This window comes from Oryctolagus cuniculus, chromosome 1 (genome assembly GCF_964237555.1).
Source record: "Oryctolagus cuniculus chromosome 1, mOryCun1.1, whole genome shotgun sequence".
Classification (NCBI taxonomy): Eukaryota; Metazoa; Chordata; class Mammalia; order Lagomorpha; family Leporidae; genus Oryctolagus; species Oryctolagus cuniculus.
This window is the reverse complement of record NC_091432.1, coordinates 4,700,165-4,716,351: the sequence shown is the minus strand read 5'-3', so window position 1 is coordinate 4,716,351 and position 16,187 is coordinate 4,700,165. Positions and strand designations below refer to the sequence as shown.

The 16,187-nt window shown below is 57.4% G+C and overlaps 1 protein-coding gene across 8 annotated transcripts in view; it reads left to right on the top strand.

The window, feature by feature from the left end:
• Nucleotides 1–1,520: 1,520 nt before the first annotated feature.
• RAD9A (RAD9 checkpoint clamp component A) overlaps nt 1,521–16,187 on the top strand; it is a 64,510-nt gene continuing 49,843 nt past the window's right edge. For 5 of the 8 annotated variants that reach the window (XM_051826660.2, XM_070067141.1, XM_070067114.1 and 2 more), the window contains exons 1-2: nt 1,596–1,831; nt 5,495–5,661. The gene's annotated coding sequence lies outside the window, so the exon portion shown is untranslated. Of the gene's footprint in view, nt 1,832–5,494; nt 5,662–16,187 lie in introns of all 8 variants that reach the window. The other 3 variants (XR_011385685.1, XM_070067358.1, XM_008273744.4) reach the window with 2 other exon arrangements.

Genomic DNA, 16,187 nt, shown 5'->3' with positions numbered 1-16,187 from the left:
CCTGCAGTGCCCGCATCCCATGTGGGCGCCGGATCGAGTCCCGGCTGCTCCACTTCCGATCCAGCTCTCTGCTGTGGCCTGGGAAAGCAGTGGAAGATGGCCCAAGTCCTTGGGTCCCTGCACCCATGGGGAGACCCGGGTGGGGTTCCACACTTCTGGCTGATCTGAAGCCAGGAGCCAGGAGCTTCTTCGGGTCCCCCACGTGGGTGCAGGGGCCCAGGGACTTGTTCCAGCCTCTGCTTTCCCAAGTGCAGGTGCCTAGCAGGGAGCTGGATGGGAAGTGGAGCAGCCGGGACTCCAATCAGCACCAATACGCGAGGCCAGCGCTGCAGGCGGAGGCTTAACCTCCTACGTCACAGCGCCAGCCCCAAAAATAAATCTTAAAAAAAAAAAAAAACCAAAAAACAAACGAAAAACCACGAGCCCACGTGGGGCACCCACGTCCCAGACAAGGATCCCTGGGTTCAAGTCCCAGCTCTGCTTGAGTCAGCTTCGCGAATGCGCACCCGTGGCACGGGAAGGTTCCGGAGCTTGAGCCCCTGCCAGCCCGGTGGGAAGGCCGGATGGGGCTCCCGGCCCCTGGCTAGGCAGGCGTCTGGGGAGTGACCCAGTGGATGGAAGGCCTCTCTCTCTCCCTCTCTCTCTCTCTCTGTCACTCTGCCTTCTGAATAAACGAACGAGTGAACAGATCCTTACAAAAAGCCCAGCGTCGGTTTCACTGGCCCTCCGCTGACGCACAGTCACTATTCATGGGCCTTCCTGTTGCTCCGGCCCAGGGAACACTTCCCGAGGCGCACGGGCACCCTACCTCTGCGTGCCTCTGTCGACAACTGCCGAGCGAGGGCTGCAGCATTTTTAACTCAGCGCCACTGTTGCTCAGCCTCCCGTCGCAGGGAACGGGGATGCCCGGCTACAACCCTCCAAAGGCCTCCGGCCTCCACGCGCTGTGGTCACCTTGCAACTCGGCGGGAGCAGACGGGCAGGCTTCAGGCTGACCACTGCCTTCCCGGGAGGCGGTCAAGCTGCCGAAGTGGCGGCCGCGTCTAGCAGAGCCTGAGCCGCACCCGAGGTTTCCAGATGCGCAGTTCCGGGGTGCGAAGGGTGGCTCCTGGCCAGTCGGCTCGCTGACCGCACAGCTGTCCCCGGGGCTGGCCTTGGGCGCAGGGAGGGGCGGGACGCCCCCAGCTCCCGGGGTCTCCTTGGCAGAGTTCCCGTCCCGTCCCGCGGGCAGCCGGTCCGTCCCGGCGCAGCGCCCATCTTCACACCGTCCTCCCTGGGTCCAGCGCCTCTGCCGCTTCGCCCCGCACCTCAGACGCCTTAGAGCCGCGGCTGCCCAGAGAAGCTACCTTTCAGGCCTCCGCGGCCTCTCCCAAGCCGGCCTCGCCCGACGGCCGCGGGACGCACTCGGCGAAACTCGGGCGCCATCTTGCGTCGGTTCCTAGGGCCTCCCGGGGACAACCCGGAAACCACACTTCCCAGCGTGCCTAGCGCTTCCGAGCATGCGCAAAAGGCCCCGCTGGTTTCCATGGGAACCTGGCTTCCAGCGTTCGGGTCGCTTCCCTCGACGGCGCGGGCAGGGGTTCCTCCGCCGTTGGCGTGGGGTCTGCAGGCGGTTGAGGGGACAAAGTAGCGGCTGGAGCGGACGGGGCCAGGGCGGCCCCGCCTGCCGGCACCAGCCCTCCCCAAGTTCTTGCTGGTGTCCCGGCGTCCGAGCGCCCCGGGGGCTTCGGCGCGCTGAGGCGAAGGGGTCGGCCGGGGTCGGCGAGGCCGGCGTCCGGCTGTGGTCAGCGCGTTGTCCCCTGCGGCCGAGGACCTGCGCGGCCGCGGACAGGTACTGGCGGGCGCCGGCCGCTGCAGGGACGGTTCGCGCCGCGCGTGAGTGGAGGAAGCCTCGGCCGGGCCGCGAGCGCGCCCGGGGCTGGACGCGGCTCTGCCTTGGCTGCGTCCGGGGCCGGGGCGGCTCGCGGCGCCTCTGGCCTTCAGGGGCGAGGGCTTGCGCTGGGATTCGGGTCCCCGCTGCGATTCCGTCGCGGAGCAGCGCCTGGCTCCGTGGCACCGGAGGACGGCTCTGTCGCTGGCCTGGGTGAAGCAGGTCGCGTGCTCGTCTGCGCAGCGAGAGAGACCGGGAACTGGCGGGTTTTGAGCCAGAACAGAGAAACTCGGGTTCGTCACTTTTTAAAAAGATTTATTTGAGTCCGGCGCCGCGGCTCACTAGGCTAATCCTCCGCCTTGCGGCCCCGGCACACTGGGTTCTAGTCCCGGTCGGGGCGCCGGATTCTGTCCCGGTTGCCCCTCTTCCAGGCCAGCTCTCTGCTGTGGCCCGGGAGTGCAGTGGAGGATGGCCCAGGTGCTTGGGCACTGCACCCCATGGGAGACCAGGAGAAGCACCTGGCTCCTGCCATCGGATCAGCGCGGTGCGCCGGCCGCGGCGGCCATTGGAGGGTGAACCAACGGCAAAGGAAGACCTTTCTCTCTGTCTCTCTCTCACTGTCCACTCTGCCTGTCAAAAAAAAAAAAAAAAAAAAAAAAAAAAAGGCGGAGTTAAAAACAGGCGGAGTTACAGTGGGGCGGGGCGGGGCGGAGGGAGAGCCGTGGGTCTTCCGTCTCCTAGGTCACTCCCTAAATGGTTACAGCGGGCTGGGCCTGGCCGAGGGACCCTGGAGCTCCATCCGAGTCTCCCATGTGAGTGGCAGGGACTTGGGCCTCACCTGCAGCTCCCCCAGGCTGGACGGAAGCGGACCAGCAGCCACGTGGGATTCTGGCCTTGCAGGCCGTGGCCTAAGCCGGCGGGGCCCCGGGTTGTGACTTTGTTGAGTCCAGTCTTTATATCTCTGGACCCTGTTTCCTCACGTGCAGAAATGAGGATTAGGATAGGACCGCCTCCCGTCGTGAGGATTAAATGAAAATATTCGTGTGCGTTTTTTTCAGAAAAGAATACGCGTTTATTTGAAAGGCAGAGTGACAGAGATCTTCGATTCCATTCGGACGCTGGGTCACCGCCAGGCCCGGCGAGGCGGGGGGCAGGAATCCGTCCTGCTCTCCTACCTGGGTGGTGGGAACGAGTGCTCGGGCCGTCTTCTGCTTCTCGGTGCATTGGGGAACTGGGTCCGAGGCTGCGTAGCCCGGAATGGAACTGGTGCGGCGTCCCAGTCAGCGGCTTGGCCAGCTGTGCCGCAATGGCCGACTGTCAAGATTCGATGTAGTCTGAGTGTTAATTGTCGAATCAGCAACAGGAGTCACTGTGCACTAACTCCGGTGCAGGACCTCTGTCCTCAGTGAGCTGTGTTACAAGAGTTAACTGTACGACTTCTTCTCTGTGTGTGTGCAAACTGTTGAAATCTTTACTTGGTATAGAGTTGGTCTTCTGTGTACAAAGGTAATTGACAATGAATCTTAATGGAGAACGGGGCTGGGATGGGAGAGGGAGGAGGAGGCGCAGGAGGGCTGAAGTTGTCCTTATGAAGTTTGTGTTCCTTAAATAAAAGGTTTCTTTGGGGAAAAAAGAAAGATTGTATGTCAAAGACGGAGAGAAAGGGAGAGAGAGAGATTCCATCTGCTGGTTCACCCCTAAGTGCCTACAACTGCTGGGGCTGAGTCAGGGGGTAGCTGGGAGTCAGGACCTCCGTCTGAGTCTCCCGTGGGGGGCGGGGCCCAAGCCTGGGCCATCATCCGGTTCCCCCCAGGATGCAGTAGCAGGAAGCTGGTGGCTGGGAACTGTGCTGGCACCCGGATGTGGGATGCAGTTTTCCCACGCTGTACCACAGTGCCTGCCCCAGTGTCAGGTTTTAGTTCAGGGCCTGCATGTTGTAAGTTCTTCTCAAGTCCTGGCTATCATTTCTGATCATTAAAAAATAAATTCCTTAGGGGCCAGGGCTGTGGCATAGCTCGTGAAGCTGCCAGCTGTGGTGCCCGCATCCCATATGGGCAGCGGTTCAAGTCCCGGCTGCTCCACTTCCAATCCAGCTCCCTGCTGGTGCGCCTGGGAAAGCAGCCGAGGATGGCTTCCATCACTGGGCCCCGGCACCCATGTGGGAGACCCAGATGAAGCGCCTGGCTTCGGCCTGGCCCAGCCCTGGCTGTTACGGCCATTTGGGGAGTGAACCAGTGGATGGAAGATATCTTTTTTTTCCTTCTCTTTTATTGATGTTTTTAAAGATTTATTTGAAAGGCAGAGTTACAGAGAGGCAGAGGCAGAGAGAGAGAGGTCTTCCATCCGCTGGTTCACTCCCCAGATGGCTGCAACGGCCGGAGCACGTAGTAGAGAAGGCACTCTCGTCATTGCGCTCCGCGGGGGATGGGCGCACTCACCCGTGTGCTTCAGAGATGGCTGGCTGTTGAGTTGCAGTGTTTACGTAAGACAGGCTGCTCACACGGCTGTAGGAACGCATGCGAATCGTCAGGCTGCCTGCATTAGGGTCAAGCATGTGTTAACTGGGAAAACCCTATGAGGAGTTTTGGATTAGTGAGACAGGTTAGATCTGGGACTCCCAGTAGCTGCCGAAGCAAGCCTTCGTCAGCCCACGGCTCTGTCCTCAGGAGCAGGTTCGGAGCGCCTGTTCCGTCCCTGGTTCTGTGCAGGGCGTGCGGGACAGGCAGACTGCAGTGCAGCAGAGATCAGTGAACACACACAGAACACCTGTAATTCAAGTAGAAGGCGATGCTGTCGCGAGGGAGGTCCAGGCACCCACCCGTGCTAGGAAGACGCAGAGGCCACTGCTGAGTCAGCTGTTCTGGGGGGGGGCACCGCGACGTGCCAGGAAGCGGGGTGCAGAGCCTCGAGATGCAAGGGGAGGTGCCGGCAGTGCCGAGGGGGCGGTGAGTTCCGAGAAGGCAGGGGCTAGGTTTCGGTCAGCGCGTCCTCGCCCACCTGGGACATGGTTGGCACACAGCAGGGCTGTGGCCCCTGCGGCCCACATGCAGCCACTCTCCCGGGGCAAGAGTGGGGACGGGCAAGGAGGATCTTCAGAATGTGCCCCACGACGGCTCCTTCCGCAGCCCTGGACGTGGGAGCGTGCGGCGTCCCGGGGCTGGTGAGGGGCAGTCCTCTGGCTCTTCTGTCCTTTCTTGGCTCCCCTTTTTCCCCTGGGTCTCTCCTCCCCAGGGACATTTGTCCCCGATCTGTGACCCAGCTCGGGGTGGGAAGCCGTGTCCACCGTGCCAGCCCACGGCCTAGGACTTCACCCACAGCCAAAGGACGAAGGTGGCGTCCTCCCTCAGTGCCATCTTCAGGCCGACTCCGGGGTCCTGTCCAGGGCGAGCCTGTGCCAGCAGGCCCTCAGGCCGGGGCTGGAGCTGTGGAAGGCACAGGCCGGGTGACTGAGAGTGGCTTCAGGACGGGGCAGCTCCTTCCCTGAATAGTTCCGCTCGGCAAGGTCTGGACGCCCTGGCGTCTCCCTGCTCAGCGGGTGCCGTCCCCTCAGACGTGGAGGCTGGGAGGGCTGAGTGAGGACGCCCGGGGCGGAGCGAGCACACTCACTGCCTTTCTTGTCCCCAGATGTGGGACGGCGTGGGACTCCCGAGGGCCGCGGGGGCTCCGTGCTCTGGAGGAGCCCGTGAGGTTGAGCTGCGGCACCCCCTCCCACGGCCTGCGTGCCCCCCGCCCGAGGCGCCGCCCCCCACCTGGTCTCGCCTGCCCAGGGGGCCTCCACCCCACTGGCTGTGGTAAGTGCCCGCAGTGTGCGCCGGGACTCCCTTGTGGCTAAGGGCCGTCCAGTGTCCTCCTGACTCCAGGCCTCACCGTGCTGAAGAGGCCCATGCCGGGGACCCACGCCGGGGACCCGCTCCGTGGTGCTCTGCTCTGACGGAGCCCTCCCGCTTGCGTGGGGTCTCATGGCGCTGAGTGACAGCGGAAGGTCTTGCACTGGGACTTTCCCTTTTCCATACGACAGTCGGAGTTCCTAGGTCGGGCCGCTAGTGCGGGCACTGAGGCCTTGTCGCTGAGGGGTGCTGCCTGCCCCTGCCAGGAGTCCTGGTCCAGACACCGCCTTTCCCCGTCCGCCGGAATTCCCTGCGCCTTCCCCGTCCCGGTGCAGCGGCCGGCACAGCCGCGTTGGATGAGTCTCATCCTCATGCCCGTGTCGGATGCCCACTTGTCCTCCTGGCGGCAGGTCCTGCTGCTCTCAGGCGGGCACCCTGCACACTGGGAGCCGTGGGTGCCTTTTGAGTCTGGCCTGGAGGGTCAGGGATAGGCGAGCTCTGCCCGCGTTGGATGAGGAGGGACACTAGCGAACACGTTCGCCTGCTGGGACTGGCCCGGCCAGCAGTGCCGCCCCCCAGCCCACTGGCTCCTCTGACAACAGTGGGCTCAGGTAGGGGAGCGGGCACGGCAGGGTGCAAGCGCAGGCTAAAGCAGTGTCCTGCCTGTTGAGTGAACTGAAGCCGAGGATGAAGAGGGTGTGGACGTGAGTTCGGGAGGAGGGAATGCCCCCTGCAGCCCGCAGAGGAGCGTCCGCACCTTTGGTCTTCACGCGGCCTCGGGAGGCCTGGGCTGGGCCCGCGTGCCTGGACAGCAGCCACCTGTCTCCAGGCAGAACACCCGGCAGCTCAGCGCTGGCCTTGGAAGACAGACTCCCACCCTCTGGAGGCCTTGGGAGACTTCTCTCCACTCCCTCTGCCGCACTGCCAGCTCGGCTGGCTGCTCCCTCCCGCCCTGTCCCCATTTTGATGGTCCCACCCACCCACATAGTCCTGGGTTAGTGAGTGTCCTCACTCTTCCCCGGAACCCGCTGGGGGAGGGGCCAAGGCTGGGTGCCGTGCGGGAAAGAGAAAGTGGTTTGGAAGCAACAGATAGGTGAGTTGGTGCTCAGTGCTGGCCCTGAGCTGGAAAAGGGGTCCCCGCGTGGATACTGCCGAGTAGCCCATGTTGGGGTGCCCTGGGTAAGGCCTGGGTGCTGCCGTGTGGGGACCTGGGTAAGGCCCGGGTGCTGCCGTGTGGGGACCTGGGTAAGGCCCGGGTGCTGCCGTGTGGGGACCTGGGTAAGGCCCGGGTGCTGCCGTGTGGGGACCTGGGTAAGGCCCGGGTGCTGCCGTGTGGGGACCTGGGTAAGGCCCGGGTGCTGCCGTGTGGGGACCTGGGTAAGGCCCGGGTGCTGCCGTGTGGGGACCTGGGTAAGGCCCGGGTGCTGCCGTGTGGGGACCTGGGTAAGGCCCGGGTGCTGCCGTGTGGGGACCTGGGTAAGGCCCGGGTGCTGCCGTGTGGGGACCTGGGTAAGGCCCGGGTGCTGCCGTGTGGGGACCTGGGTAAGGCCCGGGTGCTGACATTGCATTGTGCTCCTGGGCTGATGGTTGACTCTTCCTTCTTGCCAGAGAGAGGCTCAGATGGGAGATGAGGGTGGGACAAGGCGACCAGGACGGATGGGGGGTGCCACCAGAGAAGAACTGATGTCACTGGCAGGGCCTGGTTGACCCTGGGAGTGGGCGGTGTGCAGGAGAGTCTGCTCCGAGGGGGAAGCCGTCCTTGGAGGGAGAATTCTGTCTCCAGCTGGACCTGCTCATGTCTGCAGGACTGGACGGCTTCAGCAAAATGGAGCTCCTTCTTTTTCCTTTTCTTTTAAAAAAAGTTTTATTTTATTTACTTGAAAGGCAGAGTTACAGAGAAAGAGTGAGACACACACACACAGATTTTCCACCTGCTGTTCACTCCCTAAGTGGCTGTAGTAGCCAGGGCTGGGCCAGGCTGAAGCCAGGAGCCAGGAGCTCCATCCAGGTCACCCATGTGGGTGCAGGGGCCCAGGCACTTGGGCCCCCACCTGCTGCTTTCCCAGGCGCGTTAGTGGGGAGCTGGATGGGAAGTGGAGCAGCCGGGACTAACTGGTGCTCACGTGGGAAGCCTGTATCGCAGGCAGCGGCTTACCCGTCTGTGCCACCAGGCCGGCCCCTCTTCTTCCTCCTTGCAGCCCATCTCTCTGGAGCCCTGCACCAGCCGCTCCTGCTGACTCCGTTCCCCTCTCCTCCTGCACCCGGGTGTAGGCTCGCTCTGCTCCTTTGATGACCCAGTCCTGAGGCTCCTTCCCAAGGAGCTGCCTTTTGTCCTCACTCCTTCCTCTTGGCCCGAGCCTCTGCTGCACTCTCCAGTCCTGCAGCAGCCTCCCAGGCGGCTGGGCCCTCCCTGTGACCACAGCGTCAGCGCCCCACCGCGGCCCTGCACGCGTCACTGCACGCCCAGCGCCTGCTGCTCTCCAGGGCTGGCCAACTGCAGGGCAGCCACTCTGTTCTTTTGCTCAGAGCCTTTTCCAATCTGTTTCCAACCTGCCTTTCTGGATTTATGTTCCAGCACATCCCAGTGTGTCCCTTTCGTTCTGATCAAACTAGATGACGGGGCCGGCGCTGTGGTGCAGCCGGTGAAAGCCCTGCCTGCAGCGCCAGCATGTCATGTGGGCGCCGGTTCTGGTCCCGGCTGCTCCTCTCCCCATGCAGCTCCCTGCTGTGGCCTGGGAAGGCAGCAGAGGATGGCCCAAGTGCTTGGGCCCCTGCACCCACGTGGGAGACCTGGAAGAAGCTCCCGGCTCCTGACCTTGGATCAGCTCTGCTCCAATCATTGCAGCCATTTGGGGAGTCAACCAGTGGATGGAAGACCTCTCTCTCTCTCTCTCTCTCTCTGTCTCTACCTCTCTCTGTAATGGTTTTTCAAATAAATAAAAATAAATCTTTTTTTTTTTTTGACAGGCAGAGTGGACAGTGAGAGAGAGAGAGAGAGAAAGGTCCTCCTTTGCCATTGGTTCACCCTCCAATGGCCGCGGTGGCTGGCGCACCGTGCTGATCCGAAGGCGGGAGCCAGGTACTTATCCTGGTCTCCCATGGGGTGCAGGGCCCAAGCACTTGGGCCATCCTCCACTGCCTTCCTGGGCCACAGCAGAGAGCTGGCCTGGAAGAGGGGCAACTGGGACAGAATCCGGTGCCCCGACCGGGACTAGAACCCGGTGTGCCAGCGCCGCAAGGTGGAGAATTAGCCTAGTGAGCCACGGCGCCGGCCAATAAAAATAAATCTTAAAAAAGGGGGGCCCTGCACCCCATGGGAGACCAGGAGAAGCACCTGGTTCCTGGCTCCTGCCTTCGGATAGGCGCGGTGTGCCAACCGCAGTGCGCCGGCCGCGGCAGCCATTGGAGGGTGAACCAACGGCAAAGGAAGACCTTTCTCTCTGTCTGTCTCTCTCACTATCCGCTCTGCCTGTCAAAAAAAAAAAAAAAAAAAAAGAAAGAAAGAAAGAAAGAAAGAAAACTAGGCGACAGACTGGCCGGTGCAAATGCTTTTCTGCCTCTTCACCTTGGCACCTGTTGAGCTGTCCGTTGGGCGGGGTGGGGGTCTTCTCTAGCGTTCACGTCTCCGTTAACAGAACGCTGTGGCGCACTTTCTTGTTATTTGGAAGAGTTTCAGCCTGCACAGGTGGGGTAAGAATAGCACAGCGAGTGCCCAGTAGCTACCCCCAGAGGCACTGTGGCTGCTGCCGTATTTCCTCCTTTGTCTGAACACTGGGAATAGGTTACAGGCATTCTGACACTTTGGCCCTAACTATATCACTTCAGCCAGACATTTCGACCCATATCTCCTAAAAATAGCATTATCCTTTTATAAAAAGAATTGTAGAAACATACGCATAATAAAATGTACTACTTGAACCATTTTTAAGGTTATAAAAGTAGCATTAATTACGTTCACAGATGTTAATGCAGCCATCACCACTAGCGCTTCCAGAGCTCTCTCATCCTCACAGACAAACTCTTTGCATTAGAAATAACTCTCCGTTTGGTCCTCGCAGCCTCTCTCCTACTCCCTGCCTCCTCAGCCACCTCACAACGGCGGGGAGATTATTGGTCCTCTTGTGGGTGGCGTATTTCACTCGGCATGGCATGTTGGTCTGTGTATCGCAGCCGCATTCGTGTTTCAGGCCGAGTAGCGTCCCCTTGTGTGGAGATTCATCTGTGGATGTGCACCTGCTCTGCCTTGACCTCCGCTGCTGTCAGTAGCGCCGCAGGCAGCACTGCTGTGCAAGCATCTGAGCCCTGCCTTCCGTGCTTTTTATTTTTCTTTTTACTGTATCTTTATTGAAATTTTTTTGACAGGCAGAGTTAGACAGTGAGAGAGAGGGAGACAGAGAGAAAGGCCTTCCTTCCGTTGGTTCACCCCCCAAGTGGCTGCTACGGCCAGCGCTGTGCCGATCCAAAGGCAGGAGCCAGGTGCTTTTCCTGGTCTCCCATGGGGTGCAGGGCCCAAGCACTTGGGCCATCCTCCACTGCACTCCCTGGCCACAGCAGAGAGCTGGCCTGGAAGAGGGGCAACCGGGACAGAATCCGGCGCCCCAACTGGGACTAGAACCCGGTGTGCCAGCGCCGCAGGCAGAGGATTAGCCTAGTGAGCCACGGTGCTGGCCTTTATTGACTTTTTTATTTTAATTAGCTTTTAACGGATTCGAGATAGTTTCTAGACACCATGCTAAGAACATAATGATATTCCTTTCCTCCTCCACTCCCCCCTCCTTTATTTTTCTTAGTTTTTGAGATAACATCTTTTAATGTACTTTGCAGGAAGAAGGCTTAATGCTTTACCAAATAAGTTTAACAATAAAATCAAAAATACCCAATTCAGTGGGCGCTTAGACCACAGCTGTACACAATAATTGAAAGGAAAAATGACCGTTTCAGCCACGTACAGTAAGTTTTACCTGCTTTGCCTTCTTTTAGGTGCATATCTACAGTGGAATTGCTGGATCACATAGTGATTTTTATTATTATTATTATTATTATTATTATTATTATTTTAAAGATTTGTTTGAAAAGCAGAGTGGCAAAGAGAGAGAGACATAAACAGAGACGTCTTCCCCCATCAGTTTGCTCTCCTAGTGCCTGCAACAGCCAGGGCTAAGCCAGGCCAAAGCCAGGAGCCAGGAACCGCCACGTGGGTAATAGGAACCCAAGCAGTTGGGCCGTCATCTTCCGCCTCCCGGGCGCGTTAGCAGGAAGCTGGGATCAGAAGCAGAGCAGCCCTGACTTGAACCGCACTCCTGTGTGGGATGCGGGTCTCCCGGCCGCAGCCTAGGCTGCTGCGCCACAGTGCCTGCCCCAATATGGTGATTGTGTGTTTGACCTTCTGAGGAGCTGCCAAACTGTTTTCCATAGTGACCAAGAAATAATGATGCAGTATTACCAGCTAGACTACAGACTGTAATTACATTTCTCTAAATATCCCTACATTTTCCATTACAGCTTTTTGAAAAAATTTGGCTCAGGACCTCAGGGGTCACAGATTGCGTTTGGCCGTCATGTCTCTTGATTCTTTGTTAATCTCAAACAGTCTTCCTCGTCTCCTTGTTTTCCACGATGTTGACCTCTGAAGGATCCAAGTTAGCAGTCTCTCGGAATATCCTTCACTTGGGCTTGTTTGAATGATTTCTTACAATTAGACTCAGGTTAGGCCTTTTTTGTAAGAATACCACATAATTCAGGAATAATACATAACACATTTTCCTGCTGGTTACATTTCTTTAATCATGTGAGGTTGCTTTACCCCTATTGGTGATGCTGCTTTTAAGTATAATTGGTTAAAACGGTGTCTGTGAGGGCCAGTGCTGCGGTATAGGGGGTTAGGCCACCGCCTGGGCCGCCAGCATCCCATATGGGTGCCAGTTCAAGACCTGACTGCTCCACTCCCAATCCAGCTCCCTGCTAGTGCGCCTGGGAAAGCAGTAGAGGACAGCCCTGGTGCTTGGGCCCCTGCACTCACTGGGGAGACTTGGAAGAGGCTCTGGGCTCCTGGCTTCGGCTTGGTACAGTCCCAGCCATTGTGGCCATTTAGGGGAGTGAACTAGCAGACTGAAGATGTCTTTCTCTCTCTCTCCTGCCTATTTCTCTCCTTTCTCTTTATAACTCTGCCTTTCAAATAAATATAAAAATTTAAAATAAAATAAAATGGCATCCATGAGATCCCTCCACTACCGGGGAATCTTCTCCTTGGAGTCAGAGGAATTGCTTAGGTGGGAAGTAGAGACCACGTGACCCCCCCCCCCCCCAGTCTATCAACCCTGGCTTTAGAATCAAATGATAAAAGTTGTTGCCTAAATTATTTATCTCATTGTGTCCATAAAATCATGTCATTCTGCCTACATTTTTTAAAGGATTTATTTATTTATTTGAAAGGCAGAGTTACAGAGAGGCAGAGGCAGAGAGAGAGAGAGAGGTCTTCCATCCACTGGTTTACTTCCCAAATGGCCGCAACAGCTGGAGCTGGGCAGATCTGAAGTCAGGAGCCAGGAGCTTCTTCTGGATCTGTCACATGGGTGCAGGGACCCAAGCACTTGGCCATCTTCTACTGCTTTCCCAGGCCACAGCAGAGAGCTGGGTCAGAAACGGAGCAGCCGGGGCTCGAACCAGCATCCATATTGGATGCTGGCGCCACAGGCAGCAGCCTTACTCACTATGCCACAGCGCTGGCCCCCCTTGAATATGATCAGCTCTTCTTCAGTGAAGAGGAATTTTCCCCGTCTCCTTCTTTGGTAAAACTATAGATTAATCTTTTTTTCAATTCAGCATATTATAAATCATTATTCTTCTTTGTAAAGTTTATTCATTTTTACTTATTCGAAAGGCAGAGCAGTGGGGGATGGGTAAGGGTGGAAACTTGGAGAAGGAGATCTTGTATCTGTTGGTTCACTCCCCAGATACCTGGCCAAATCCAGGATCCAGGTCTCCCATGTGGGTGGCAGGGGCCCAAGTACTGCTGCCTTCCAGGGCGCATTAGCAGTAAGCTGGACCAGAAGCAGAGGCGAGACTCCCACCCAGGCACTCCCTGGGGGATGTCCTAAGTGGCGGCTTCAATGCTGGGCTGTGAGGCCCGCCCACAGTAGTCTTTCTGATGCTCATATCTTCCTGTATCTGACCAAGGAGAGCCCCTTGGAGCTGGCCCCGGGTCCTTGTCACCCTCCTGTCCATCTCTGAGCGTCTGGCCGCTTTCCAGTGCAGCGTGATGTTCCCGATGCGCGTTGCACGTTCGTCCCAAACATGGCAGCAGCTGTTTGTGCAAAGGCCCCCGTTTCCTTCAGTGGGGAAGTGTCTGGGAACCGGGATCTGGGCTGGGTGCGCTCACTACTGCTAGGCTTTTCATGCTTCCAAGTCTTTTCAATGAACAGAGAATTATAAAAAGTGTTTTTAGGACTTCAGCTTCTGATCCTGTCAGAGCCCTCCACTGTAAACACCTGTTAAACTGGGTACGCTAGGTAGAGCGACTGTGACTAGGCTTTCAGCACCAGGCAGGAGAGGGAGGGGAGCGGGATGTGACCGCAGAGGAGCGGCCCTGCAGAGCTCAGAGCCAGGACTGCTGCAGGTGCGGGAGAAGTGGGGACTGTGCCGACGGGCACGCCCAGAGGGCTGGGGGTGGGTTCTCTGTGAATCCCATGCAGGGTGAGGCTTCGTGATGGGGGTGGGAGTGGATTGGAGATACTGACGGTGCTGGGAGTGTTTGAGTTCTGGCTTAATTACAGGAGAAACATTTCATGAATGGGGCTGGCATTGTGGCAGTCTCCGCCTGCGATGGCGGAATCCCATATGGGCACCGGATTATGTCCTGGCTGCTCCACTTCCAATCCAGCTATGCACATGGGAGACCTGGAAGAAGCTCCTGGGTTTAGCCTGACCAAACCCTGGCCGTTGTGGCCATCTGGGGAGTGAACAAGTGGATGGAAGATTTTCTCTATTTGTCTCTCCCTTTCTCTCTGTACTCTGCCTTTCAAATAAATAAATATTAAAAAGAAAGGATACTTCATCACTATTGCAAGCATTGAGCTGAGACAAAAAGAGGGGTGGTGCCTTAGGAATAAGGACCAGCACCTAGATCAGAGTAGGCAGACTCCAGTCTACTCGGTACTAGAGCAGGAGTAGGCAGACTCCAGTCTACCCAGTACTAGAGCAGAGTAGGGAGACTCCAGTCTACCCAGTACTAGAGCAGGAGTAGGCAGACTCCAGTCTACCCAGTACTAGAGCAGAGTAGGCAGACTGCAGTCTACCCAGTACTAGAGCAGAGTAGGGAGACTGCAGTCTACCCAGTACTAGAGCAGAGTAGGGAGACTGCAGTCTACCCAGTACTAGAGCAGGAGTAGGGAGACTCCAGTCTACCCAGCACTAGAGCAGAGTAGGCAGACTCCAGTCTACCCAGTACTAGAGCAGAGTAGCAGACTCCAGTCTACCCAGTACTAGAGCAGAGTAGGCAGACTCCAGTCTACCCAGCACTAGAGCAGGAGTAGGCAGACTCCAGTCTACCCAGTACTAGAGCAGGAGTAGGCAGACTGCAGTCTACCCAGTACTAGAGCAGAGTAGGCAGACTCCAGTCTACCCAGTACTAGAGCAGAGTAGCAGACTCCAGTCTACCCAGTACTAGAGCAGAGTAGGCAGACTCCAGTCTACCCAGCACTAGAGTAGGAGTAGGCAGACTGCAGTCTACCCAGTACTAGAGCAGGAGTAGGCAGACTGCAGTCTACCCAGTACTAGAGCAGAGTAGGTAGACTCCAGTCTACCCAGTACTAGAGCAGAGTAGGGAGACTGCAGTCTACCCAGTACTAGAGCAGAGTAGGCAGAATCCAGTCTACCCAGTACTAGAGCAGAGTAGACAGACTCCAGTCTACCCAGTACTAGAGCAGAGTAGGGAGACTGCAGTCTACCCAGTACTAGAGCAGAGTAGACAGACTCCAGTCTACCCAGTACTAGAGCAGAGTAGGGAGACTGCAGTCTACCCAGCACTAGAGCAGAGTAGGCAGACTCCAGTCTACCCAGTACTAGAGCACAGTAGGGAGACTGCAGTCTACCCAGTACTAGAGCAGAGTAGCAGACTGCAGTCTAACCAGTACTAGAGCAGAGTAGCAGACTCCAGTCTACCCAGTACTAGAGCAGAGTAGCAGACTGCAGTCTACCCAGTACTAGAGCAGAGTAGCAGACTCCAGTCTACCCAGTACTAGAGCAGGAGTAGGCAGACTGCAGTCTACCCAGCACTAGAGCAGAGTAGCAGACTCCAGTCTACCCAGTACTAGAGCAGAGTAGCAGACTGCAGTCTACCCAGTACTAGAGCAGAGTAGGCAGACTCCAGTCTACCCAGTACTAGAGCAGAGTAGGGAGACTCCAGTCTACCCAGTACTAGAGCAGAGTAGCAGACTCCAGTCTACCCAGTACTAGAGCAGGAGTAGGCAGACTCCAGTCTACCCAGAGCTAGAGCAGGAGTAGGGAGACTGCAGTCTACCCAGTACTAGAGCAGAGTAGCAGACTCCAGTCTACCCAGTACTAGAGCAGAGTAGCAGACTCCAGTCTACCCAGTACTAGAGCAGAGTAGCAGACTCCAGTCTACCCAGTACTAGAGCAGAGTAGCAGACTGCAGTCTACCCAGTACTAGAGCAGAGTAGCAGACTGCAGTCTACCCAGTACTAGAGCAGAGTAGGGAGACTGCAGTCTACCCAGTACTAGAGCAGAGTAGCAGACTCCAGTCTACCCAGTACTAGAGCAGAGTAGACAGACTCCAGTCTACCCAGTACTAGAGCAGAGTAGGGAGACTGCAGTCTACCCAGCACTAGAGCAGAGTAGGCAGACTCCAGTCTACCCAGTACTAGAGCACAGTAGGGAGACTGCAGTCTACCCAGTACTAGAGCAGAGTAGCAGACTGCAGTCTACCCAGTACTAGAGCAGAGTAGGCAGACTCCAGTCTACCCAGAGCTAGAGCACAGTAGGCAGACTGCAGTCTACCCAGTACTAGAGCAGAGTAGCAGACTCCAGTCTACCCAGTACTAGAGCAGGAGTAGGCAGACTCCAGTCTACCCAGAGCCAGAGCAGGAGTAGGGAGACTGCAGTCTACCCAGTACTAGAGCAGAGTAGCAGACTCCAGTCTACCCAGTACTAGAGCAGAGTAGCAGACTGCAGTCTACCCAGTACTAGAGCAGAGTAGCAGACTGCAGTCTACCCAGTACTAGAGCAGAGTAGCAGACTGCAGTCTACCCAGTACTAGAGCAGAGTAGCAGACTGCAGTCTACCCGGGTGTTGTCTCCGTTGTTGAGATGCAGTGGTAGAGAAAGTGAGCTCCCATCTGCTGGTCATTCCCCAGATGCCTGCCGTGGACAGGGCTGGACCGGACCAAACGTGGGAGCCAAGGACACAATCCAGGTCTCCCACGTGAGTGGCAGGAGCCCAGTCGGTGCTGCTGCTTCCCAGGGTCTGCACAGACA